Here is a 27947-nt window from a genome sequence, read left to right on the forward strand (position 1 = left end):
GTTCATAAAATTCTATAATTCTTGTGTCTGAGTCTGTATATGAGTGTGTCTGTATTCTGTATGTGTGTATGTATATATACACACACACATGTATTTCTTTATTGCCCACAAGGGGCTAAACATAGAGGGGACAAACAAGGACAGATAAAGGGATTAAGCCGATTATATCGATCCTAACGCGAAACTGGCACCTTTTTTTTAATCGACTTCGAAAGGACGAAAGGCTAAGTCCACCTTGGCGGAATACATACATGTGTGTGTGTGTGTGTGTGTGTGTGTGTGTGTGTGTGTGACTAATAAAGTATGAGAACGGTTTATTTAAATAAGTTAATCTCGCGCGTAGTCTTGTCTCGATTTAGCTTGTTGGAAAGAAAAACTGTGCTACACATGCGCGTGCGTGCACATGCACACACACACACACACGCACACACGCACGCACGCACGCGATTCGTAATATATATGTGTGTCTGTTTATATTCCTAAGGGGTTTGTGGGTGTGTGTGACTGTACGTGGGCAATGTGCTTTACACACACGCACGCACACGCACATATATATTTGTGTATTGAAGTGTGTACGTTTCTGTGCTTGTATGTATGTGTATATTTATATAGGATATGATGTGTGTGTGTGTGTGTGATTGAGTTGTTATTGTTCAGCCCCAGGGAAACTCTCCTAATAGACCTATGACCGAAGGTATTCCAACCATTGTGTGCCCAGTTGGTTCTCAGGGTTCTGTGGGACCAAGTTGTTAAACTTCTTTTATTTCCTAGCGCTGGGATTCATTTTCAGTGAGATTCGAACCGTTTTTTTTGTTTTCTTTTGTATTTCCTCCTCGCGGGTCGGACGACAATGTCGTGGGTTGCGTTGGCTTGTCCCGTCTTGGTGGATACAATTGTCCTCTCTATTTACCTGTCTGTCAATCTGTCTCTCTGCTTGTCTATTTGTCTGTCTCTCTGCATGTCCATGTCTGTCGGTCTGTCTGTCCGTTTGCCTGTCCGTCTGTCTGCTGTGCCTGCCTGCCTCTGTACATATTTGTGTGTCAGTATATTTTGTCAGTCTGTCTATCTGTCTTCTTCCCCCCCTCTCTCTGTCTATATATATATATATATATATATATATATATACATACACACACACACACATATGTACATATGCACACACATACGCATGCGCGCGCGAGCTGTTTATGCCTGCCTGCCTGCCTGTCTCTCATTAAAAACTTATTCCTTTTAATGAATGAGGCTGGCGTTGATGAAGACGATAACGTAAACAATAATTATTATGACGACTACGACGACCCCCCCCCACCCCCACCACCATCATCATCATCATCGCTGCTTGCTGCCTAATCATTATCAATGTCACAAAACTTTTTCTCACGCTTTCTTTGATAAATTAGTTTTTTTAGTAGATGATTATCCTGTAGCCCTGGGTCAACCCTTGATTCAGCAGACGAGACTATGATAAAAAAAAAACAATCAGTCCAAACATAGACCCAGAGTCTAGATCTAGGTCCTAGGCTAACGCACCTTTCGAGGGTTGGTCTGGGCTTGCATTATCAAATGTTTTAGGCTGTGATTTCTGGCTGGTCTAGTGACCATGTATAGACACACACACTGTCTCTCTTTTAATTATGCTGGATGTGGCTGTGGTGTGTGTCTGGTTATGGCGATAGTTTTCTGTGGTGGTGGCTACAGTAGTAATGGTGGTGGGGTGGGGTAGTTGTGATAACGTTCTCCCTTTTCTGTCTGTCTGTCTGAGACTAAGATGTGGTCACAGTTAGAGCGTTTTCGATCATAAGTCCGTTGCTCAGACAGAACAGAGCTGGGCATTGAGCCACAACTATGCAGTTTTAAGCTCAGTCCACCTGTTTTTCTTCACTTTCTCAAAAAAACCTTTCACTACCTTCCCCCCTCTCTCTCCCACTGCTTCCCCCTCTTCCATCCTGTTCACCCCTTTATTCTCGTTGTTTCTCCCTAATTTCATATTTTGCTTTGTATGTGTACATATATTCATTAATAGTCATAAACACACTTGCTCATACGAGTGAATTCACAAACACAGACGCACGTACACACGCACACAAACACAAACACACACACAAATGCATTTCTAATTTCTTTAATCAGTCCTTGAGTGACTTTTGTAATTTTCTGTCTGTAATAATGAATGCTCCTTGCATTAAGTTCATATTCTGATTGTTCTACCAAACTTTACCGTGTGTGTGTGTGTGTGTGTGTATGTATGTGCAGGCGTGTCTATATAAGTATGTATATAGATATACGTGTATAGTTAGAGATGTATTTCCTTATCACCAGATTTCCGTCTCCTTATTCCACCGCAGCCATTTTCACCATTTTCTGCTTCCTTTTTGTTGTATTGCTCCTCCTCACCCTTCGATATATTAATGCCCAACACAGTATATATTTAGGGGATGTAATACCTATGTGTACGCAAAATTTATAAGAGATGGGATACAACTAGTACATTGGTCTTGGATCCTGAGAGCCCATGAATATCTGATAAGCTCCTACATAAACAATTGTCCATAGCTTCATTGAATTTTTGATAGAACCTTGGTGTGGTGGGTTTATCTAGCTCTATTCACCATGTATAATTTCTCTTGGAGGCCCTACGCGTAGGGGCTATTGTCAGTATATTCAAGAACCATAGCCAAGTTGCTTGTATGTGTGCGTGTGTATATAATGTGTGTGTGTGTGTTTGTGAAAATGGATTGGGTGTGGTAGAATTACAAAAACTGTTAAGTGAAAAGATTTGGAAAACGATGAACGGACAAATGACAAAACAAGAAACGTAGAAATATCACTCATCAGCCATGTAAACCAGGTTCGTTATAGTTTCAGCACTAAACACTTTAGTCCGACAAGTCATTTGTCTTTTCGTTTAATGATTGTTTACAATCACCGGCGCTTACCAGATGTTGTGCTTTGTAACGAAACTACAGTGAATCCGGAATATAGAGCTGATGAGGGATATTTCAAAATTTTTTTTTTATCCTTTGTCTTTCTATTATTATCTATGTCTTTTTCCGTAAAGTTAAGTCTATGTATGTGTGTACACACACACACACACGTGAATGAAGTTTATATTTTTCAGTTCTATTAAAGTACCAGTCCTCTGCAGCCATTCCTTCCCCAACAAAAACACGATACACTATCCGTGTGTGTGTGTGTGTGTGTGTGTGTGTGTGTGTGTGTGTGTGTGTGTGTGTGTGTATTTTATGCACTATCAGCAGTGGTACAGTCACACATGTTACGTTATCTGTGTATATCTGTACAGTATCACCATATACCCTCCTTTCGTTCTCTCTCTCTCTCTCACCCACTCACACACACACACACACACAAACACACGGCGGGTTTCAGCCTTGATTTCGTCTTCTATACTTCACTCGCAAGTTATTGGTAGACCCAGCCCTTATAGTCGAAGTCACTTGCTGACGGTGGTCCGCAGTGGAATCGAACTTGAAACCACGTTGTTACAAAGCGAATTTCTTAACCACTCTGCCAAATGTATGAGTGTGGGGGTGAGAAAGGAGAGAGAGCGAGACAGAGAAAAGAGACCGTGGTATACTTTTAAAAGAAACATTTCGAAATTGTTGGAAGCGTATTTAGGAAAAAAAGAATCCAATGCTAATTGTAAATACAAGAGTGAAATGATACAGTAAATGAGATATATATATATATATATATATATATATATATATATATATATATATATATATATATAAGATATTCTTAATTCATTGAGACTAGAACAAAAGTTAACACTTTATTCCTCACAAGGAAATATAAGATAAAAGTGTAAATCCTTAGTTTCGTATTTGTTTTCACTCATTGCGATTTTAAACTACTTTTAACTAGATCCATCAATCAAATCAGCTTTTGCTTTCCTACTGATAAGGTCCTACATAGAAAATGGTCCATAGCTTCCTGGAATTTTGTTAGAACCCTGGTGTGGTGGGTTTATCTAGCTCGGTTCACCTTGTATAATTTCTCTTGGAGGCCCTGCGCGTTGGGGCTATAGTCAGTATATTCAGGAACCATAGCCAGGTTGCTTGTATGTGTGTGCATGTGTATATAATGTGTGTGTGTGTTTGTGAAAATGGATTGGGTGTGGTAGAATTACAAAAACTGTTAAGTGAAAAGATTTGGAAAACGATGGCCATTAATATATCCAATCTTTATCAAATCTATCGAATTCATTCCTCCATTTTGTTCATTGTTTTCCTCTTTTGCAGCATCTCGGATGTTAGTCTCTCAACTGTACTCTCCACCTGTTGTCATTCATCTTCTTTGCGTATTCAATCCAATTCTATTTCAATGATTTTATAAATTTAACAATGTCCATTTAACTGTTTGATTTCGGATCCATTTCGTTGTTGTTTTATGGGTCTTCGTGTATTATTTCAAACCGTAATGCGTTTGTAAGCATGTAACTATTCTTTTCCTCCAGGTCCATGTTTTTCGGCTGTAAGAAATAGTTGCTGTGACACAACGCATTATAGTTTCATAATCTCGTTTTTTTTTGTGTTTTTGTTTAATCCTTTGCCCGTCCAAAGTATTTTTTAAAGCTTCTCTTCTAAACGTCCATACTTGTTTTCAGACTTTTAGTTTGTTCTTGTTTCTGAAGTTATACAAAAGCTTCTTTTCATAAGTCTCAAGTTAGTCTGGCAGATGATATCATAACTGGCATTCCGACGAGACGAAGGTCCCAGATGATCCGATCAACAGAACAGTCTGCTCGTGAAATTTACATGCTGAGTACTCTCCAGACACACGTACCCTTAACCTAGTTCTCAGGCAGATTCAGTGTGACACAGAATGTGACATGGATGGCTCTTTTGAAATACAGGTACAACTCATTTTTGCCAGTTGAGTGGACTGGAAGAACAAGAAATAAAATGGCTTCCCCAAGGATATAACTCCGCCGAGAATCTAACGCAATACTTTACGATTGTAAGCCGCGTACCCTAACCTATAAGCTATGCGCCTTCATTGTATATCGTATATGATGTATAGATATCATGGAAATATGTCCCGAGTAACACGTATTTTGCTTTTAATTATATAATTTGCTCTACTGAACACTTGTCACTTAACATAAGATAATTTGCCATGTTATTTTATTATTTATTATTATTATTATTATTATTATTATTATTATTATTATTTATCTGGTTGTCATTATTGTTTGAAGATGCGTTTCTTTCACTTTAATACACCAGGAACTTCATTAAGTTTGCTGAACACCATTCCGTTTCTCTTTGCTATGATATTTATCACTGTCAGTATTTTTGTTTCACACACCCCCAAACTCACACTAATCGGTAAATTTTCGATTTTTGTACATATAAAATGCCAATAACAACAACGCGAAGCAAATTGAAAGTAAACAAATAATCGTTCATATTCGGCAGTAATCGACGACAGTCGTTAATAATCGGCAATGATCGGCAATGACTAGCAGACGAAATCGTTTTTTTAAAATTATATTTAAGGTATTTAATTTTTTTTTAATTTTCATTGAACTCTACTTATGTTTTCAAATATAACAATAAATATACAGTTTTACACTGCACGTAGGAAGAAATACAGGATGGTCACGGGTGGAATGTTTTTAATCATAATTTAGACCGAGACAAAAACAACCATTATCAGTAACAACACAAAATCATTATAGCAACATCTTGGGAAAGAAAGGACAACACACTATCATTTAATTTTAACTTGTTTCAGTCGTTGTTGAACTGCGGCCATGCTGGGGCACTGTCTCGAGGAATTTTTAGTCGCATAAATCGATCTTAGTACTTATTCATTGTTTGTAAGTTTTAGGTACTTATTCTTTTGGTTTTCTTTTGTCGGAGTGCTAGGTTACGAGGACGCAAACAAACTAATACCGATAGTCAAGCAGTGGTGAGACGGACACGGACACAGATACACATGCACACACACACACACACACACACACGCATATACACATACACACACGACAGGTTTCCACCCAGTTTCCGTCTGCCAAATCCATTCGCAAGGCATTGGTCGGTGCAGGTTTATTTAGGGGCCAAGCTCTGATTCGAATTGATTAGGACCTTTTTCGAAACTCTCGGTCCTTGAGTCACATCTACTACTTTCTACCTGTTCAAAAGTGTATGTAGGTGCGTGTGTGTGTTTTTAAAAGCCATTCAGAATTTCCACTGGGAAGGTGAAAAAAAAAAAGGAGGATTGTAACAAAACAATTTTAATGTCGTACTTTTTTTTTTTGTAGCTGTTACCACACAAACACCTTATTTGCCATCTCTCCTATCATAAAAATAAGGTCAGTCGACTGATGAGCAGGTATATTGTTCACTCGCCAATATATCCTTTTCTACTCTAGGTTCAAGGCCCGAAATTTGGTGGGAGGACTCAGTCGATTAGATCGACTCCAGTACGCAACTGGTACTGAATTTATCGACCACGAACGGATGAAAAGCAAAGTCGACCTCTACGGAATTTGAACTCAGAACGTAACGGCAGATGAAATACTGCTAAGCATTTCGCCCGGCGTGCTAACGTTTCGTATTTCTTTATTGCCCACTAGGAGCTAAACATAGAGGGGACAAACAAAGGGATTAAGTCGATTAGATCGACCCCAGTGCGTAACTGGTACTTATTTAATCGACCCCGAAAGGATGAAAAGCAAAGTCGATCTCGGCGGAATTTGAACTCAGAATGTAACCGCAGACGAAATACCGCTAAGTATTTCGCCCGGCGTGCTAACGTTTCTGCCATCTCACCGTCTTATCACTCGCCAATATATTACCTACAAACGACAACGCTGTGGCCTCTCTGTTTTGTTCCTCCTCTACTACAAGGGGGTCCGCTGTTCTGAAGTAACAAACAAGTTACCTTAGTACACCAGCACTAAACCCCTTTCTGTAATAACCTAGTCATTCTTACTGTCTGGCCTTCAACTAGAACTGTATTAGAGAGCGGAGGTTGAAGGGGGCAAAGTTAGTTATTATTAATTTACTAATTAGTATGATAATTAATGACAGTGTTAACTGCGATTTGTAACTATAAATTTATTATCTTCTCAGTTTAAATGTTGTTTTTTGCTCCAAGTGAAGATGAGAGAAACGGTAAACTTTCTGTTCCGTGAAGATTCTGTGAATGTCTAGAATAGGTTCTTTGTAGTTCGCGCGCATGCGTATGTATGTGTGTGTTCAAAAGGAATAAATAGCACTCGCTGTGGCGTAGCTAGAGCGTGTACAGCCCGGCCAGGCTCTTCATGTTATGTGCGCTCCCCACCTCATATATATATACACATATATATATACACGCAAACACAGAGTACCGTGCAAAAGTCTTCGGCCACTTTAAACTATTGTAAATTTCTACTAATTGCCAACTTATAACTGGATGTTTCGCATTGCGTTTTTTACAGATGAAACATTGGCCCTGTTGGAGTCATTTCCATACCCTAATCCTTATATTTTGTTGTGGGGGTTCTGAATGAGAGGGGAAGATGTGAGACGACCACCAAAAATGGCTGTGCAAAAGTTTTCGGCTGCCTCACATAAACCAATCAAGATACAGTGTTTTAAAACGGAAAAAATGTCTATAATGAAAATTTATTACATTATGTTCATTTCAAGAAGTTACTAAGTTACTATATACATTGTTAATATTTCGTGTGGTTTCCGTTAGCTTTTCAATGCATTCGAGAAGAGATGTGTACAAATCCTTCACTATCTTCACAGGTATGAGATGCCATTCTCAGAAGCTGAGGTCCCACAACACTTCAAGATTGCGTGGATTCTTCTGACGAGCTCTTGCTCGACAATATTTAATTCAGGGCTCTGAGCGGGTCAATCTTTCAATACGGTAACACCTTCGTCAGCCAGACTCTGTTGTGTTGCACGCGATCTGTTGCATGGAGCTACGTAATGCTGAAAAATTTCATCTTCATCCAAGTCTGGTATCAAATTGTCCTTCAGAAAATGGATGTATTTAGCACTAATCAAGTTTTCGTCGATTTTAACCAACTTTCTTGAACCATCATTCTTTTATGCATCTCCAAAGCATCAAATTCTTACTCACAAACTTCTCTGTTTTTGTCGTGTAACGTGGGTCGTTGCGCTTTCCTGGAGGCCTTCTGACAAAATCTCGCTTACTAGAAAGTGAAAGGACCCACGTTGCGCGACGCAAACAGTGACATTTGGGCCTAAGAGTTTTATATATATATATATATATATACCTATGTACAGATATTGACTCAACAGCCCTGACCGTTTGTTTTTACTGTCTTGTTCTCACTGTCCTGTTCTTGTTAACACTTTCACCCTCCGCAAAAAATTTCAAATTTTATTTAATTTGCTTTACGGGAAGGACTGTTCCAACGAAGTCGCGTATTGTCCTTGCCTTCGAAACGCTGAGTAGATGGAACAGGGACAACTGACGAAGGGATATATCTTTGTTGCATGTCTCGTTTCTCTGTTCCTTTTTTTTTTCGTTGTTCGAAAAAAGTTCGTTTTCTGTTTTCGTTTCTCATTGTTTAACGTCTTTCTTGATGTCCTGTACCCATATATGCATGTATGTATACATATAGATGTAGGTATATACATATATGTATGGATATATGCATATATTTATATATCATTTATATTATTATTTATATATACATATATATGTACATATGTATATATACATATATGTATATGTACATACACACACACACACATATATAATATTTATAGTTAGTAATATATAGTCTTACAAAGCTTTGTTTTGCCTTTAGTGGATAATTAATTCATAACATAACTTTAATTACTTAATAAAGTTTGTTATTTCCTTGGCAAATCCAATCTCTCTCTCTCTCTCTGTATATATATATATATAAACTAGAAACATTTCTTGCTAGTGTTTTCAGTTAAGCTCCTGAAAATGTTTTCACTTTCAAAATGCTTTTTAATACGTTATGACGTATTCTCCATTCGTAAAACCACATTTACTTCACACACACACACACACACACACGCCAACCTGCCAACCTAGTTATCTGTCTGTCTTGTGCACGTACATACTTTTATTACTCTATATATTTCCTCTAGTGAACTGTCTTCATATAAGTGTGTCTATGTCCACCTACGCAGCCCATCCTTCTCTTCTGTCACTTACGTATCTTACTACACATAGGTGTGTGGGAAAATAAATAAACTTCTTTTCATTCATTTAAATATGCAATTTCCTCTCGCGTAGCGTAAAAACACGTATTAATTTAATTTTCTTATCCTTTACTTGTTTGACTGCGGCCATTCTGGGGCAACGCCTTGACGGCTTTATTCCATTTTTCTTTCTGTCTGTGGACCCACCTTTAATTACTGTTTTATTCTGAAGTTCGATGTTTAAAAATTTGTTGTATAGGCGCAGGCGTGGCTGTGTAGTAAGTAGCTTGCTTACCGACTACATGGTTCTGGGTTCAGTCCCACTGCGTGAGCAAGTGTCTTCTACTATAGCCTCGGGCCGACCAAAGCCTTGTGAGTGGATTTGGTTGGCGGAAACTGAAAGAACCTTGCCGTATATATATATATATATATATATATATATGTGTGTGTATTTTATTTTTTTTACTTATTTCAGTCATTTGACTGCGGCCATGCTGGAGCATCACCTTTAGTCCAATAAATTTTGTTCGGCTTGAGGCTGTAAAAGAAGACACTTGCCCAAAATGCCACTCAGTGGGACTGAACCTGGAATCTTGTGGTTTGAGAAGCAAACGTCTTACCACGAATAATTATTCCAAATCGGCGAAAGTCAGCTTGATGGTGGTATCGTTAGCACGCCGGGCGAAAGCATTTCGTCCGTCTTTACGTTTTGAGTTCAAATTCTATCGAGGTCGACTTTGCTTTTCATCGTTTCGGGGTCGGTAAATTAAGTACCAGTTGAACACTGAGGTCGATGTAATCGACTTACCCTCGGCCCCGAAATTGCTGGCATTGGGCTAAAATTCGAAATCACTATTTCTGATCAGCCTCTGTGTGTGTGTGTGTGTGTGTGTGTGTGTGTGTGTGTGTGTGTGGACTCATTAAGTTGTTGTTGGCACTCCGTCGCTTACGACGACGAGGGTTCCAGTTGATCCGATCAACGGAACAGCCTGCTCGTGAAATTAACGTGCAAGTGGCTGAGCACTCCACAGACACGTGTACCCTTAACGTAGTTCTCGGGGATATTCAGCGTGACACAGTGTGACAAGGCTGACCCTTTGAATTACAGGCACAACAGAAACAGGAAGTAAGAGTGAGAGAAAGTTGTGGTGAAAGAGTACAGCGAGGTTCGCCACCATCCCCTGCCGGAGCCTCGTGGAGCTTTTTGGCGTTTTCGCTCAATAAACACTCACAACGCCCGGTCTGGGAATCGAAACCGCGATCCTATGACCGCGAGTCCGCTGCCCTAACCACTGGGCCATTGCGCCTCCACGAAATCATTAAGATGTAGAAGTGAAAGAAAAAGTGTTGAATACATATTAGCAGAGTTTAAGAAGTAGAAGAAAAACAGTTTTTATAAAGTTAGCCACGTAGGTAGGGCAAGAAAATAATGAGGCATGGTGGAGGTGAACGGGGGACGTTAGACGGACGATGAATGAAAGCAGACGGCGTAGTCTTTTTTAAATTCTATTCTCACTAATATATGATTGTGAAAAGAGACAATCCTCTCTGATGGGTAACATGGCGTGACGTAACTGCGTGTGTAAGTGTTATGGGTAAGCATTTCCGACCTCACGCCTGTTATTGTCTGTGTGTGCAGTATACATGTTTAAGTGTATGTATGTTGGGTACAATTCATCGTTTGTATTTAAAACATACGTCCGGTCTGTTTTGTATATTTATCTGATTAGTGAGTAAGTCTAGAATTTCTTTCTCAACGACAGGCCTTGGCCACCCAGCATTTAAATCGCTTCTTCCACCACCATCTCTGTCTTCCCTTCTCTCTTTCCCTCTCCTTCGCTCTCTGTCTCTTTCTCTCTGTTTCTCTGTCTATCCATCTCTATTTCTCTCTCTCTTTCATTATCTATATATCTATCTATCTATCTATCTATCTATTCAGCTAGCTAGATTAATATCTATTAGACTGCGGCCATACTGGAGCACCGCCTTGAAGAATTTTTATTCGATTGAATCGACCCCAGTACTTTTTTAAAAGCGTCGTACTTATTGTGTCAGTTTATTTTGCCGATCCGCTAAGTTACGGGGACGTAAACACACCAACGCCGGTTGTCAGGCGGTGGTGAGGTATATAAATACAAACACGTGCGTGTATATATATATATATATATAATATATAGTATGTTTTCCACCACCGTTTGCCAACCGGTGTCGGTTATTTACGTCCTCGTGAAGTTGCGGTTTCGCAAGTGCGAGACTTTTAAAGATAAGCATTGGGGTCTATTTGTTCGGCTAAATCCTTCAAAGTGGTGCCCCAGCATGGCCTATATACACACACCAATCTGTCTCTACGGAATTCTCCAACTAGAGATATGGCAAGTTTCTATTATATAACATCCGGTTCCGGCGCATATAGCCATTTGCAAATACCTTAATAGAGATAATTCGTTTAAATAAAATAAAATAAACTACCCAAGTGTGTGTGTGTGTGTGTGTGTGTGTGTGAGAGAGAGAGAGAGAAAAGTGACAGCTAGATAAGTAAACAAAGATAGCTAGCTTGTTAGATAAATAGATGGACAAAGATAGATAGATAGGGAGAGAGAGATAGGTAGGTAGGTAGGTAGGTGGGTGGGTCGGTAGGTAGACAGGCAGGATGAATGGCTGGAGTTAAGTGAATATCCTGCGTTTTTTCTCAGAAAATTGCAAAGCAAACAAAATACAAAATTTATATTTAATAATAATCTGGTTCATCATCATCATCATTTCTTCACTTTCTTTTTTTATATCTCGGCTAGAAAACATAACCTTTGTGTCGTGGATATTTTCAGCTTAATATTATTGAGAGGGCATGGCAAAGTGGTTTCAGATTCAAATAATTACATCATAGTTGTCTTTTTTTTTAAAAGTCTTTCAAATATCGTCAAACAAAACAACTCAAACTCATTGTCTGAGCCACATTTTCTTTATATAACATAAAGTAAACGGTGACCAAACCTTAAATGAATCGGGGAATACTTAGACAGCCAAACGTATTAATACGATTACAAAGTAAAAGTGGATATAATTGTAGGAGAGTATTGTAGTTCGCTTGAAGCATTGTGTATTATTTGTAAAGAATAAAAAGTTTAGAATGGTACAACAATGCACTATAATACAAAAAATGGACTGTATACCTGTTGTAATTTGGTTATCTATAGTCCGATGATATTTCGCAATTACAATTCCTTCTTCAGATATTCTTAGATGGAGTCTGTTTTTAAAAGCTACAATAACCCTATTGCGATGTTGTCTCGTTATTTGAACTTTGCACTGCTTGTATTGGTCCTTGGTTCGGTAATTTTCTATTTTGACGTTCGTAGAATCGAATTTATTTTGAGTTTTAATTTCATTTTAACTCGATTAGCATGTCTCGTTGGACGCCCTGCTGCTCCTTGTTTTACTGTAAATCCCAACGAAATACTTACAGATCAGCAAATAATCAATGAAAGAAAGGTATACAATTACGATACTGGTTCGATCCTTGTCAGATTCTGCGACCTTGTATTACTTGGTGTGCCCACCGTGAATTGTTGAAGATTTCTCATATGTGCCCAGGGCGAAACCCTATTCAAAATAAGTCAATCATTTCCCCTTAATTTTCATTCGCTGTTCGTAGTGGTGTATGTACCACTTCCAGTTATGAAATGTTTTAGCGAAATAAACATTTTGAATCACCATGATTTTTACGAACGTCAAATAGGAAATTACTCTCAGTTTCAACCAGAAAAGGCGACGGTCCTTAAATTGTTTTCACAAGGAGTAAAATTCGAAATAAGTTCCTAAAGTGTGTGTCACACAACGGAGATTTCTTTTACTTTATCTCAAGCCCTTCGACTCTCAAGGCCGGCTACCCTGTTCCAATGGCGTAGATTGACCGAAATCACAACATTCACCCCTGAACGAGACGCCGGTCAGTTGCAGGATTCAAGGCCAGGAATTTTAAGGGGCGGGGCAAGCACGCTGGACACAACGCTAGACGACGGCATTTTCTCCTGCTTTACGTTCTGGGTACAAATTCATCCGAGGTTGACTTTGTCTTTCTGCCTTTCGGGGCCGATAAAATAAGTACCAGTGGAGCATTGGGGTTGATGTAATCGACTAGACCCACCCACCCCCGCCTACCTCCCCAAATTTTCAGACCTTGCGCTAATAGTAGAAAAAATTTAAAGCGGCGAGCTGGCAGAATAGTTAGCACGCCGGGCGAAATGCTTAGAGGTATTTCGTCTTGCCGTTACGTTCGGAGTTCAAATTCCACCGAGGTCGACTTTGACTTTCATCCTTTCGGGGTCGATAAATTAAGTACCAGTTGCGTACTGGGGTCCGATGTAATCGATTTAATCCTTTCCCCCAAATTTCAGGCCTTGTGCTTATAATAGAAAGGATTATTATTATCATCATCATCATCAAGGCGGTGATTCTGACAGCACTCTGGACGAAATGCTTAGAGGTATTTCGTCTTGCCGTTACGTTCTGAGTTCAAATTCCACCGAGGTCGACTTTGCCTTTCATCTTTTGGAGGTCGATAAATTAAGTACCAGTCAAGTACTGGGGTCGATGTGATCGACTAACCCCACTTCCCCCAAAATTTCAGGCATTGTGTCTAGAGTAGAAATAATAATATTATTATTATTATTATTATTATTATTATGATATACTTTTCGTAGAATTTACTCATTTCTTCAGAACAAACATTTCGCGGGATGCTCAGCAAAAAGTAAAAAAAGATTTTCGTCGGTTTGCGATTCAGAAAGTCCCACGGGCCGCAGGTTTCGTATGACTGACTGCTCTATATATAAATTCATTTTCATATATTCATATATAGTATACGAATCTGGTGTGTCTATGTATAAATAATTTATGCATATTGTATTTGTGCGTGTATATATATGTGTATGTATATGCGTGTGTGTGTGTGTGTGTATACGCATATATGTATGTGTATGCATATTATATATATATATATATATGTGTGTGTGTGTGTATATATATATATATATATGTATGTGTGTGTGTGCACTGTTGCAGGTTTTGAATGCCTTCCATTGCTCCCCGTCGGGCGAGGGGCAAGAAGGAAAGAAGGAAAGAAAGTTAGGACGACAGTGTGTGTGTTTATGTGTGTGCGGTGTACAATTTCACTCACCATTCCATCAGCCCTTTTTCACAGGAAATGAATGAGTTACAAACCATCAACATTCTTGATTCGTTGTACTCACAACCAGCAATTCGTGTATATATATTTGTGTGTGTGTGTGAGAGAGAGAGAGATAGAAAGGGATAGTGAGAGGTAGAGAGTCTAAGAGACTGAAAAGTAAATGAGGGGGGGGGGGTAGAGCGAGCTACATCTTCTGTGTGAATGTTGTCCCATATTCACTGCACTCACAGCGAGCTTTGGATAGGATAATAATAGTGTGAGATGTGTAAAATAACTAACTCTTCTTCTTCTTTACTGTAGTGTGTATGTGTGTGTGTGTGTGGGGGGTGCAACTGATGAAGAGCATGTTCCTGTCTTTGTGTGAATTTCCGGTTCGTACCTTGTCATCTGTCTGTTTAATTCTTGGCCTTGTGCCAATATTTAAAACCAGTATATACTCTTTACTCTCTTTTACTTGTTTCAGTCATTTGACTGCGGCCATGCTGGAGCACCGCCTTTTAGTCGAGCAAATCGACCTCAGGACTTATTCTTTTGTAAGCCTAGTACTTATTCTATCGGTCTCTTTTGCCGAACCGCTAAGTTACGGGGACGTAAACACACACACACATACACACACACACACACACATACACACACATATATATATATATATATATATATATATATACGACGGGCTTCTTTCAGTTTCCGTCTACCAAATCCACCTACAAGGCTTTGGTCGGCCCGAGGCTATAGTAGAAGAGACTTGCCTAAGGTGCCACGCAGTGGGACTGAACCCGGAACCATGTGGTTGGTAAGCAAGCTACTTACCATACAGCAATGTGTGTGTGTGTTACACATATATATGCATACATACATGCGTATACACATGCATATACATATATAGTGGAGGTGCAATGGCCCAGTGGTTAGGGCAGCGGACTCAGAGTCGTAGGATCGCGGTTTCGATTCCCAGACCGGGCGTTATGAGTGTTTATTGAGCGAAAACACCTAAAGCTCCACGATGCTCCGGCAGGGGATGGTGGCGAACCCTGCTGTACTCTTTCACCACAACTTTCTCTCACTCTTTCTTCCTGTTTCTGTTGTGCCTGTAATTCAAAGGGTCAGCCTTGTCACACTCTGTGTCACACTGAATCTCCCCGAGAACTACGTTTAGGGTACACGTGTCTGTGGAGTGCTCAGCCACTTGCACGTTAATTTCACGAGCAGGCTGTTCCGCTGATCGTATCAACTGGAACCCTCGTCGTTGGGTTCCTGATGATATACATATATATATATATGTATATATATATATATATATGTATATATATATATATATATATATATATATATATATATATATATCCGTGACCCGTTGGGTCACTTGGAAAGTCTGAGTTTTCCAGCAATGGAGTTTTGTTTCGTGGGGTTTTTTCCTTTCCACTTTTTTTTTTTCGCATGCTTTCAACGAATGTGACATCGAAATCAGAAAAGGAAAGATTTGGCTGCTATTTCTTACACGCCCTCTTGTTGTCAAGCGGTGGTATGGAACAAACGCAACCACAAACGGACGAACGGACGGGCACACACACACACACACACACACACACACACACACACACATACGGTTCACAGGGGAGATCCAGATATTCTCCGTATAGAAGACACTTAGAAGTGCTCAAAATATTGAAACTTAGACGCTGATGTCTTTACAGAAGATCATTCTACAACATAAAGGCTATGAGATGGATCAAGATGAACTGGTATAAAAGCAATTATGCGGACAAACAAATTAGACAGATCAAATATATTAGATATAGATTAAATACATCAAATACAAAATATGTGTATATGCATAATATGCAAAACGAGAGAAAGCGAAAGGTGGAAACTTTCAGATAATGAATATGTATGAATATGTAAATATTTATATAAATTGGTGCTACTTACGCAGAGTACAAATGACAGAGAAAATTAAAGGGGTAGAAGAAAGTTGTTATAAGTCCAAAAGCTGTTTCTGGGGGGCTCGGCGATCTGTAGTGATGTTGATAGATTTACATTTGACGGATATTTATACTCATCTTGTTTGTTGTTAACAGGCATATGGTGTAATGGTCAAGGGCACAGTCTACTAACCCCAAGATTCCGAGTTCGATTCCAGGCAGTGACCTGAATAATAATAATGATGATGATGATGATGATGATAATAATAATGGTAGTAATAATGATAATGATACAACGGAACGGGCCTGCTCGTGAAATTTTACGTGCAAGTGGTTGAGCACTCCATAGACACGTAGTTCTCGGGGATATTCAGCGTGACACAGTGTGACAAGGCTGGCCCCTTTGAAATGCAGGTACAACAGAAACAGGAAGAAAGAGTGAGAGAAAGTTGTGGTGAAAGAATACAGCAGGGTTCACCCCCCCCCCTGCCGGAGCCTCGTGGAGCTTTAGGTATTTTCGCTCAATAAACACTCACAACGCCCAGTCTGGGAATCGAAACCGCGATCCTATGACCGCAAGTCCGCTGCCCTAACCACTAGCCCATTGCGCCTCCACTATACATAAATACATATATTGTATTTGATGTATTTAATATATCTAATATATTTGATCTAATTTGTTTATCTGCAGGCGTGGTTGTGTGGTAAGAAGCTTGCTTCCCAACCACATGGTTCGGGTTCAGTCCCACTGCGTGGCACGAAGCTTGCTTCCCAACCACATGGTTCGGGTTCAGTCCCACTGCGTGGCACTTTGGACAAGTGTGTTGTGCTACAACTTCTGGCCGACCAGTGCTTTGTGAGGTGATTTCGTTGACAAAAACGGAAAGAGGCCCGTCGTATTGTATTTTTGTGTTTGTGTCTGTTTGCCCCCCCCCCCCATCATCGCTTGACAACCAATGTTTGTGAGTTTACATCCCCGTAACCTAGCGGTTCGGCAAAAGATACCGATTGATAAGTTTCAGGCTCACAAAGAATAAGTCCTGAGGTCGATTTCTTCGACTAAAAGGAGGTACTCCAGCATGGTCTCTGTTAAGATGACTGAAACAAGTAAAACAACAAAAGATGTATGTATATATATGTATATATATATATATGTATATATATATATATATATATATATATATATATATATATATATATACAGAGAGAGAGAGAGAGAGGATCTAGTCTTTTTCATTCACAAAATGACCCCCCCCCCCCTTAATTTTATTCAGATTGCTCTCAATTTTGATCTATCGACGCATCTCTGAATTTTGATTACGATCAACCAATTACTTTGCCTCGTAAATTAAAGAATTTGGTATTATTTGGAATTAAAGTTGAGAAGTTTGGGTGATTTTAGCCAATCAATATATATGTGTGTGTGTATGTGCGTGTGTATGTGTGCATATATATATGCGTGTGTGTGTGTGTGTGTGTGTGTGTGTATATATATATATATATCATGTTTTCTTGTGACGTCCTGTACCCAGATATGCATCTATATATACATGTAGATGTAGACAAGTACATCACATTATTTGTATTATATATATATATATATATATATATATATACATATGCAATCTTTCGGTATTAGTAGACGACGTCTTTTACCCTCTTTGCTTCTGTATATTACGAGGAAACATTGTGTAGGCGAATGACGTTGTCTACTAATACCGAAAGATTGCGTATACACACAGTGACTCTATGGGCTTCTTTCGGTTACTGTCTACCATACGAGTGTATAGAAGACACTTGTCCAACGTGCCTAGCTGTGGGACGAACAGAACCCGAAAAAACTATCAGGTTGCAAAGCGACCTTCCTAAACCACACAGCCAGGGCTGCGTCTAAAGTAAGATATAATTTGAGGGAGAGCTAACTGTTATTTTCAGTGGTTTGAGCGACCGTTTAGGCTCATGGGGGGTTGTTTGGTATTGTCATTAATGTTAGAAGTGTAGTTAATATATATAAAAACTGTTGACGCTGTTGTCATCATCAGAGATATTTGAGGAATGTGAGACTAGCTCGCAGTGACAATATCACCTTCCTTTTTGCTCATTATCTTCTCCTCTTCCTTCTCCTCCTCTTTTGCCTTCATCTTCATCCCTCTTCTCCTCCTCCCCGTGTCTTCCTCACTATACTTGCTATTCAGTATTTACCTCCCCTCCTCCTTCCTTCACGCTTCTCTTATTCTCTCTCGTTTTAAGACCTACTCTATCTTTCCTCCCACTCCCTCCGCACAAGTATTTCTTCTCTCTAGTTGCTCAGTATGTGTGTATGTATGTGCTTACTTCTGTTGTTTGTATGTGTATTGCCTCAGTGTGTGTATATGTCTGTGTTGCCTCTGTGCATGCATGTGTGTCTACGTGTTGCCTCTGTGCGTGTATGTGTGCGCTACCCGTGTGTTGTTTCCGTGTATGTGTGTGTGTGTGTGTGTGTGTGTGTGCGCGCGCATGTTTTTTCTGTGTCGTCTGCGTGTCTGTCGTCTGCGTGTCTGTCGTCTGCTTGTCTGTCGTCTGCTTGTCTGTCGTCTGCTTGTGTACTGTCTGTATATGTATGTAGTGTAAATGTGTATGTGTTGTCCTTGTGTATGTGTGTACGTGTTGTCCTTGTGTGGTGTGTGTGTACTGTCTGTATGTCTCCGTACATGTATTTAAGTGTGTGTTTGGGTGTGTATGTATGTGTGTGTGTGTTACTAAATAAATTGCTGACCCACATTTCTCCGTCTCCCCCTTTGTTTTTCTTCCTCTCTTTCCTCCCCTTCTTTTGTCTTTTTCACATCTACCTTCTATTTCCTCTTCACCTCTTTCTCTCCTTTGTGTCTTGTTTGCCTTCATATCTTCCACCCTGTTCCTTCTAAAACTACAACGACTACCACCATCTTTATCCTCAATCTAACCATTCTTCATATCACATCTCTACTACAACTGATACATCTTGCCATCACCTGTAACGCCCCATTATCTCCAACACTTTCAAACAACAATACTAGTCTCGACCTGTTAGAAATAGAAGCGAAACCTTAACCTTTATATCATTCAGATTACTCTCTCGAATGTAATACTTGTTTATTAAAATTGTTTGGGATTAATCATGCATTATCTCTTCGAGAATTTTGATGACATAATTGTTGATCTTTAGAAAGATGTAGCAGGGTAAGTGTGAGAGACTGGATCTGGCCAGTTTGGGCATTAAACGGGTGAAATATTTGGGCGGAATATGATCGGTTTAAATGCTACCATATTAAACAGGTAAAATATTTGAGCTGAAATACGATCGGTTTAAACGCTACGCCCTACCATAGCTTCGAGATTTTAATGATATGATTGTAAGGTGGGTATGGCGGATCGAATCTGGCCAGTTTGAATACCAAACAGGTAGGGTATTTGAGCCGGATATGACCAGTTTAACTGCTAAAGAGTTCAGTCACACTCTACCACGCTGGATTAATGCAGTCTTCGCATCCTTATATATAGGAAGAAGACGTGATGGTCACGGCTCATTGTAGGATTGCTCGATCACAGCTGAGCTGGGGTTAAATAACGGCAGCACCGCCATCTCTATTACATCACCACCGCCATCAATAGGGGTCCAGCTATAACCATCCTGTCTTATATCCAAACACCGTCTCAGACGACATTATCCAATGAGTCCTATATATTTATTCAAGACCGTAGAGAACGCTTTGGCTACTATTTCTAACAATTTGAGTGACCACATAGAGATTCTCATTACCGCATGGTGGGCACTGAACTCTGATTCAAAAGAGTTGACAATCCCGTCTTGTCAGAAATTGCGTAACGCGAAATAAAAGCTAAAAAGGAACGGTCTTAAAAAAAAAAGCACGAAAAATAATGGAAAAGGCATTCAATGGAAAATGCATTCTTCCTGTTTTAAGACAATAGGGTGTGATTTAAAGGAGTTTTAATGATGATGATGTCTAATGAAAAAAATTACCTTGAGTTTTTTTCTTTTCCCTTTTTTCCTTCTTTTAATAATGCGGTTCGCTGTGTCTCATTCAATCCGCTTCGCGGAAATGGCTTCCTTATCTGCTGCAGTTAAGACTGTGTGTGTTTTCCTGGGTTTCATCCGTACATTTTTTTGTCACGAAGTAACTTCTCATATAACATCGAACGCTTTTAGCCTGTTGTCTCGTTATATTGTTAAAAAAATCTTCCCGGATGGGGTTTTTATTTGTTTAACCAAATGACTATCCAAGCATTTTCATTAGTTTGTCCCAGACGTCGCCCATGCTTGCTTCAGACTTTTTAGTTAGCCTTTGTTTCGTACGATCTGAGTAATTATAAAACTTTCATTTCATAAGCCCCAAATTACTCTAGTATTTAAAAAAAAAATAGGTGTGTGGACGATACGATGCATGAATGCCAAGGAAATTCTATGTTTTGTATGTTTTTGTACGTTAATTGTAATTTACGTTCTATGCATTACACAAGACAGGCTAAGGTTTACGATGCACGGACGCCAGGGAAGTACATCTTGTATCGGGAAACTTTTTTAACCAATTACCCCTAAATATATTTATTTGCGCCGACGTTACCCCCTTGACTTGAAAGGAAGAAAATCATAGATTCTTTGAATTCAAAAGGTTTATTGAATCTATTTATATGAATCTATTTACACTGTCCATTGCACTGGACAGATGTAGTGTTGCCAGAAGAAAAATTTCTGTCGTAACAAGGAACACGTTTTTTATGTAATCTTATTTATGCTTAATGAGTCCTTATTACCCCAAGAATTTAATTTTTATCCTACATGGAGTAATTTAGCCCAGTTCGCCGACCCTTGGTATAACATATGATATACAGGGCGGGCAAAGGGTTTAAGACATCGACATTTGATCTTCGTTCTGCAATCGGATATCTTCATTGCTCGTCTATGGAGCCACTTCTCTGCAGGCTCGATAAGATTTATTTATTAAGGTAAATTAGATTGGTGTATATGATAACTCTCTCCACCGCCATCTTTGATATTCCCATTCTCATCCTGCTCTTCTTTCCTTCTATCATCCCCACCCCCACCTTCTCTTCTTCATTTACTGCGGAGAAACTTCCGTTATCCGATAAGGTTAATAAGTACAATTGTTGCTAGGGATAATTTTTAGATGCTGGCTGGATGAGCTATCCAGCTGTGGTAGGTGGGAAAGTACTGGCTGGTGAAGGTAGCACTGCTAGTGGCGGTGGTGGCGGCGGCACGGTTGGTGGAATTGATGGTGGCATCGGTGGTGTTTGTCTGGAATGTGAGTGTGTGTGTCTTATCTGGTGGAGTGTGTAAATGTATCTGGAGTGTGTGTGTGAAGTATGTGTTTGTGTGTCTGGACAGTTCGTGTGTGGGTGTTTGTGCGCGTCTGGAGTGTGTGTGTGCCTCTGGAGAGTGTGTTCGCGCGCGCGTCTGGAGTGTGAGTGTGTGTGTGTGTGTGTGTGTGTGCGCGCTCATCTGGAGTGTGTGTTTATGTGTACGTCTGGAGAGTGTATTTGTGCATCTGGGGAGATAGTGTGTGTGTGTGTTTAAACATCATTTGTTGAAATAAAGGCGCATGGCCTAGTGGTTAGGGTGTTGCCTTCATGATTTCAGGATCATGGTTTCGATTCCCGGAACCAGGCGGGTGGTTGTGTTCTTGAGCGAAACACTTCATCTCACGTTGCTCCTGTTCACTCAGCTGTAAATTAGTGACTCTGCGACAGATTGGCATCCTGTTAAGGAGAAGCGTTGTGATCTCGGTCACCTATGCCCCATGGGAATCGGGTAGCTGGCCCTAAGAGTCCTAGAGTCGAGGCAGTAGTAATGTTTGTGCAGGGGGTTAACGATGATGCTGTGAAAGAATTGCTGCATGTCTAATGATGTAAAAATCAGTGTGTACCATGTGTTGTATATTTACGAAGAGTTATGGTAAGAAATTTGCTTCCCAATTACATGGTGTCGGGTTCAGTTCTACCGTGTCACACCGTGGGAAGTATCTTCAACTACGGGCGCAGGCGTGGCAAGAAACTTCCTTCCCAGCCACATGGTTCTGGATTCAGTCCCACTGCGTGACACCTTGGGCAAGTGTCTTCTACTATAGCCTCGGGTCGACCTTGTGAGTGGATTTAGTAGACGGAGACTGAGAGAAGCCTATCCTATATATATATGTGTGTGTTTGCTTGTGTTGCTGTCCCCGTGCTTTGTAATCGCTTGGTAGTTGTAAAACGAATGTCACCGTCATGCGAGCGGTTTCCTTCGTTTCCAATCTACTGCGTGTGTCCAACCATAGGGAAATAGTTTACCGTATTTGCAAACAGGTGAGGTTTGGTGACAAGAAGTGCATCCGGCTGCAGAAAAATCCTCATCAATAAATTCTGTCCGACAATTACAAGCAAAGGGAAAATGTGAACGTTAAATGACTATGATTAAGTTGAATAACGGCGTTAAGGTTTTGGGGTAAATATGTCCAAAAGTCTGCTTGCTTTTCTCAACGGGCAAATAATCATTTTTATCACTTCTTTACTTAGAATCAATTATTCTTGTAGATTATATCGTGACAGCGTATGAAATTTTGTTAGTCTGTTTCTCCATTCAGGTGAAAATATTTACTGCTTAAAATATCATCATACCTGAAGAAACCTCACCTTTTTTAAAAACATTTTCGTATTCTCAACCATGTTTTTTGTTGTTTTTTTAATCTATGGAGCACTTGAATTTTCCTATTTTATTCGGGTGGAACCTTATAGCCATTTGATGTTTAAATATTATTAGGAATTGTATAAAAAAATTATATATTCATTTCTTCTCTAGGCACAAGGCCCGGAATTTGGGGGGAGGGGGTAAATAGATTTAATCAATCCCAGAGTTTCACTGGTACTTATTTTATCGACCTCGAAAGGATGAAAGGCAAAGTCGACCTTGGCGGAATTTGAATTCAGAACATAAAGACAGACGAAATATCGCTAAGCATTTTGCCCGGCGTGCTAACTTTTCTGCCTGCTCGCCGCCTTTATATATATATATATATATATATATATAAAACCAATTTTTTGCACATAAATTTTAACAACAAAATCTTATATGGACCCTCAAAGGTTATATGAACCGCGTTCGAGAGTGTAACTTTTTGATACTTAGGTGTGTTTATAATGGTTAAGATACATTATAAAACTGGCACAGCTTCTAATGTATGAAGACTCTCTCTCTCTCCCCCTCTCACGCACACGCGCACCATTTTAGCTTATGCCAAGCAACTAAAAACAATGTGATTCATTGTTTTTTTCACAGCCTACACACGTCTTACTTCACATACTCTGCAGTTTCTTTGTGTTCTGCCTTTATTATATATTTTTGGTGGGAAAACTTAAGTCATGTGCTGCCAAAGAAAAACAAAATGCCTTTCGAATTAAGAACTCGGTCTTGGCTTCTCAAATGATTCTTACAACAATGCTTCTTACTCATTAGGCACAAGGCGTGAAATTTTAGTGGTGGCGAAGCTAGTCGATTACATCGACCCCCAGCACTCTAATGGTACTTCTTTTATTGACCTGGAAGGGATAAAAGGCATAATCGACCTCGGCAGTATTTGAACTCAGAACTTAATCCGGAAGAAATGCCGCTAAGCATTTTGTCCGGTGTGCTAATTGATTCTGCTAGCTCAACACTTTAATAATCCTTTCTACTATAGGCACAAGGCCTAGAATTTGTGAGGAGTGGGAGAATAGTCGATCATATTGACCCTAGTGATTGACTGGTTCTTAATTTATCGACCCCGAAAGGATGAAAGGTAAAGTCGACTTCGGCGGAATTTGAACTCAGAACGTAGCGACGGGCGAAATACCGCTAAGCATTTTGTCCAGCGTGCTGACGATTCTACCAGCTCACAAATGTCAAGAGCAACATCGGTGAGCGCATACACATACATACATCGCATAATTTTTTCAAAATTCCATGTTCCATTTTGTAGGTATATATTTAATTTGTGTCAGAACTCATGCATACGCACACATTTTTTTTTTTTTTTCCGGACAAAATTCCAATATAATTGAGAAGTACTTGTAGAAAATTTCATTTTAAAAATGCCCCATGTTTTTCTGAAAGTTATGAGAAAATAAAATCGATTTATGTAAATTATCCCCAACTTTTTTTCGTCCCACTCTGAAAAAAATTCCACAAGAAATTACAATATAATCTGCGGGTAGTAGGAAATATTCAAACACCTTGGAAAAGTATTTGTGGAATTTTTTCAATCAAAGAGTGCCCTTATTTTTCTGAAACCTATGAGGAAACAAAATCGATTTATGTAAATTATCCAAAACTTTTCTTCGCCCTACTCCGAAAGAATTTTCCAACAAATTCCACTATAATCGGAATCTACAACATCTGAATGGTATGTGTAGAAATTTTCATGAAAATATATCCATTTTTCTTTAAGTTATGTGGAAACAAAGTAGTATCGTGGAGCAGACTTACCGAAAGGGCATGAAGCGGAAATTGAAACCGGGTCACGGACTCCGTTCACCTCGAACTTAATGCCTTTTTCCGTTTTTAATAATTAAATTCCATTGCTGAAATATTTCTGGTGTGTGTGTGTGTGCACGTGTGAGTAACTTTTATTTAGGCCAATATTTTTACTGCGGTTATTTTGTAACTGAAACTATCTTCACGTAATCGACCACTCCTATAATATCCAGGTATGTGGGATGGATCATACGCATATATTGTTTTGTTAAACATTGCCAAGCTGTTGTCTATAAATCTCACTTTCTCCCATATTTGCATCCTGATACATACTGTGTTTGTATGTGTGTGTGTGTGTGTGTATGTATGTATATATATATATATATATATATATATATATATATATATATATATATATATATATAATGTCTGACAGATATGCTAAGCGGTATTTCGTCCGTCGTTACGTTCTGAGTTCAAATTCCGCCGAGGTCGACTTTGCTTTTCATCCTTTCGAGGTCGATAAAATAAGTACCAGTGAAACACTGGGATTGATTAAATCGACTTACCCTCTTTCCCAAAATTTCAGGCCTTATGCCTTTAGTAGAAAGGAATATTATTATTATTATTATTATTATTATTCAGTAGTTTTATTTTTATAACGTGCCTTCACTTCACTACCGAGCGCAGCTCTGTGTGCCTTGGGTATGTGCTGTGGTTTGCTGTGATGCTCTTATGGTTACTGTATTGAAAATGTTTTGCATAGGATGTGTGCAGTGCCCAGTAGTGCAATTTTCTGTATGTTATATATATTTGTAAGTCCTGATGTTTTTGTTATATATTTGTCTGAATATTTTTTTATTATACCTAAGGCACCTACTATGACAGGAATTGGTTCTGTTTTTAGATTCCACATTCGAGTTACCTCTATTTGCAGGTCTTTGTATTTTGAAAGTTTCTCCATTTCTTTTAGGGAAACGTTGTCATCTGCTGGTATTGATACATCAATTAGAAGCATTTTTTTCCTTCGTGATCTTTGACAACTATATCTGGTCTTATTATTATTATTATTGTTATTATCGAGGCAGAGAGTGGTATAATCGATAAAACAGCAGTATATAGTAACAACATTTACTTTACTTACATCTGAGTTCAAATCGCGCTGAAATCAATAAATTTAGTCGACCACTGCTGTCGCCCAGAATGTGTGGCCTATGAAATATTGTTACCACTGTGAGGTCGCCGAAAACTAGGTCATCCCATTTGTGCTGCTAATTAGTAAGTTCATGATAGACTGTAATCGGTTTGATAAGGTTTAGAAATATAAATAAAAGAGGTGCAGGCAAACCTACACAACTGTGCCCCACTCTTCAAAGTTTAATTTGTTTCCCTATAACTCACAGAAAAATGGATATATTTTTCATGAAATTTTCAGTTATAGCTTTTATTAAGCTACACACACACACACACACACACAAAAAAGATCAAAGGAGAACAAGAGTGTTGCTTCAGAATTTATTCTCTTACATTCGGTTAAGGGCGAGAGCGATCGGCCGACTCCTGCTTCGGAAAAATCTCGCCGACCCGGAAATCCCCTTCACTGCAGACCAGCTTACTAGCTAACCCGCATGTCCTTTCTCCAGTTCGCCTGTTAGAAGTTCTTGGGCAGTGTGCACTACACTATCAATACCTTTCAGATGGTGTAAAATTATGATTTTATCGGAATTTAATGTGAAAATTACACATTTATATATATATATATATATATATATATATATATATATATATATATATATATATATATATATATATATATATATATACGACGGGCTTCTTCCAGTTTCCGTCTACCAAATCCACTAACAAGGCTTTGGTCGGCCCAAGGTGCCTCCGTTTAGTGGCCGAGTAAGCTGAATTGCTTCTAATTTCGTTATTATATGTTTATAAGGTCAAATTTCTCTTCAACTATTGTAGTATATATTGATATAGGCGAGGTGCATTACGCGGTGTAGGAGTGGACAAATAGTTTACATTCAGTCGTCAAAATATGTAGATACTAATACATAAAACAGAAAATTCTTTTTCCTGTGTAGCTCTATCTATACATACATACATACATACATACAATATATATGATACGCATGTATAATTAGAGATTTATATTATACGTAATTAACAAAATAATTCTGCTATCTTAAAGAATAGCTTGGTTTGTGTTTATGAAATTATCTAAAAAAAAAATTAAAACAAAAAACAAGGTCTGGCTTTGTTGACAACAAAGAATAAAAAAAGGAAGAACATAAATAGTTGATAGTTTTATGCTTCGGTGACTGAGCCGCTCTAAATAACTAAATAATGTTAAAGTAATACTTCAGGTTAGTTTACGCCAACTATGCAGGTTAAGGTATTAGGTTATCTATATTTAGTCTGTCGCATTCTTATTTTCCACTTTTCATTTATTTTCTTCTCTTCGATTTCTATACTTTAATAATGAAAACTGCCTCTGATCTATAATGGAGAAAACTGACTATTGATTAGTCGGAATTATATAACTTTTACTTAAAAAGAAAACAATTATTAAAGTCTATATAGTCTAGAAAATTCTTAAAAATTCAAATCTTATAGATATTTTTATCAATGTGCTTCGCCAACAAAAAGATGCGAACTGCTAACATTTCGATTATCAACTTAGAAATCAACAGCTGTCTTTGCCTTAATTGTAAATTGATTGGCATCCACTTCACTAGCAGCGGAAGAAGGATAGCTGATGATAAAACAAGATTAACATGCATGTTAGTGTCGTAAAAAAGTGAAAGTAAATTGTGCTTGAAACCAGAAGTGACTACATATTTATATGACAAGATACTGCATAGAACGTACAAATAGCTTTTCCAATATCTCTGAACCTATTTTGTCGCTTACGGTCATATAGATACAAGGTAAATAAAGCAACTTCGGTTCTGTATTATCTCTTGAGTTTCTTCTTGGCAAGCACCTACTGTCCGTTGATAGTATGTGTATAGAAGCTTTCATCATTGGATGAACAATATTTAAAGAATGGTTCACGTCTACATATACGTGTGGCTTAAACTAACGCAAGAAGCCCACTCATATCAAACGCATCTCTGAAGTTTTTCACCGGTGTTGTTGGATATATGTACCTCGGCTGCTATTTCAGAAATGTT

General features: G+C 38.9%; 1 protein-coding gene and 1 long non-coding RNA gene across 9 annotated transcripts in view; one reads left to right on the plus strand and one right to left on the minus strand.

The window, feature by feature from the left end:
- The window catches only part of LOC149131694 (uncharacterized), a 194116-nt gene that overhangs the window by 114115 nt on the left and 52054 nt on the right, over positions 1-27947 (minus strand). For 2 of the 3 annotated variants that reach the window (XR_016237671.1, XR_016237669.1), the window contains exons 1-2: positions 20281-21353; positions 16288-16506 (exon numbers count right to left, since the gene is read on the minus strand). The exons of the other annotated variant lie outside the window; for it this stretch is intronic. This is a non-coding gene — a long non-coding RNA (uncharacterized LOC149131694). Of the gene's footprint in view, positions 1-16287; positions 16507-20280; positions 21354-27947 lie in introns of those variants that run through there. 3 annotated transcript variants of the gene reach the window in all.
- LOC106870453 (breast cancer anti-estrogen resistance protein 1) overlaps positions 1-27947 on the plus strand; it is a 112926-nt gene that overhangs the window by 62643 nt on the left and 22336 nt on the right. The gene's annotated exons all lie outside the window — the stretch shown is intronic.

This window comes from Octopus bimaculoides, chromosome 20 (assembly GCF_046866305.1).
Source record: "Octopus bimaculoides isolate indiv1 chromosome 20, ASM4686630v1, whole genome shotgun sequence".
In the NCBI taxonomy this organism is placed as follows: Eukaryota; Metazoa; Mollusca; class Cephalopoda; order Octopoda; family Octopodidae; genus Octopus; species Octopus bimaculoides.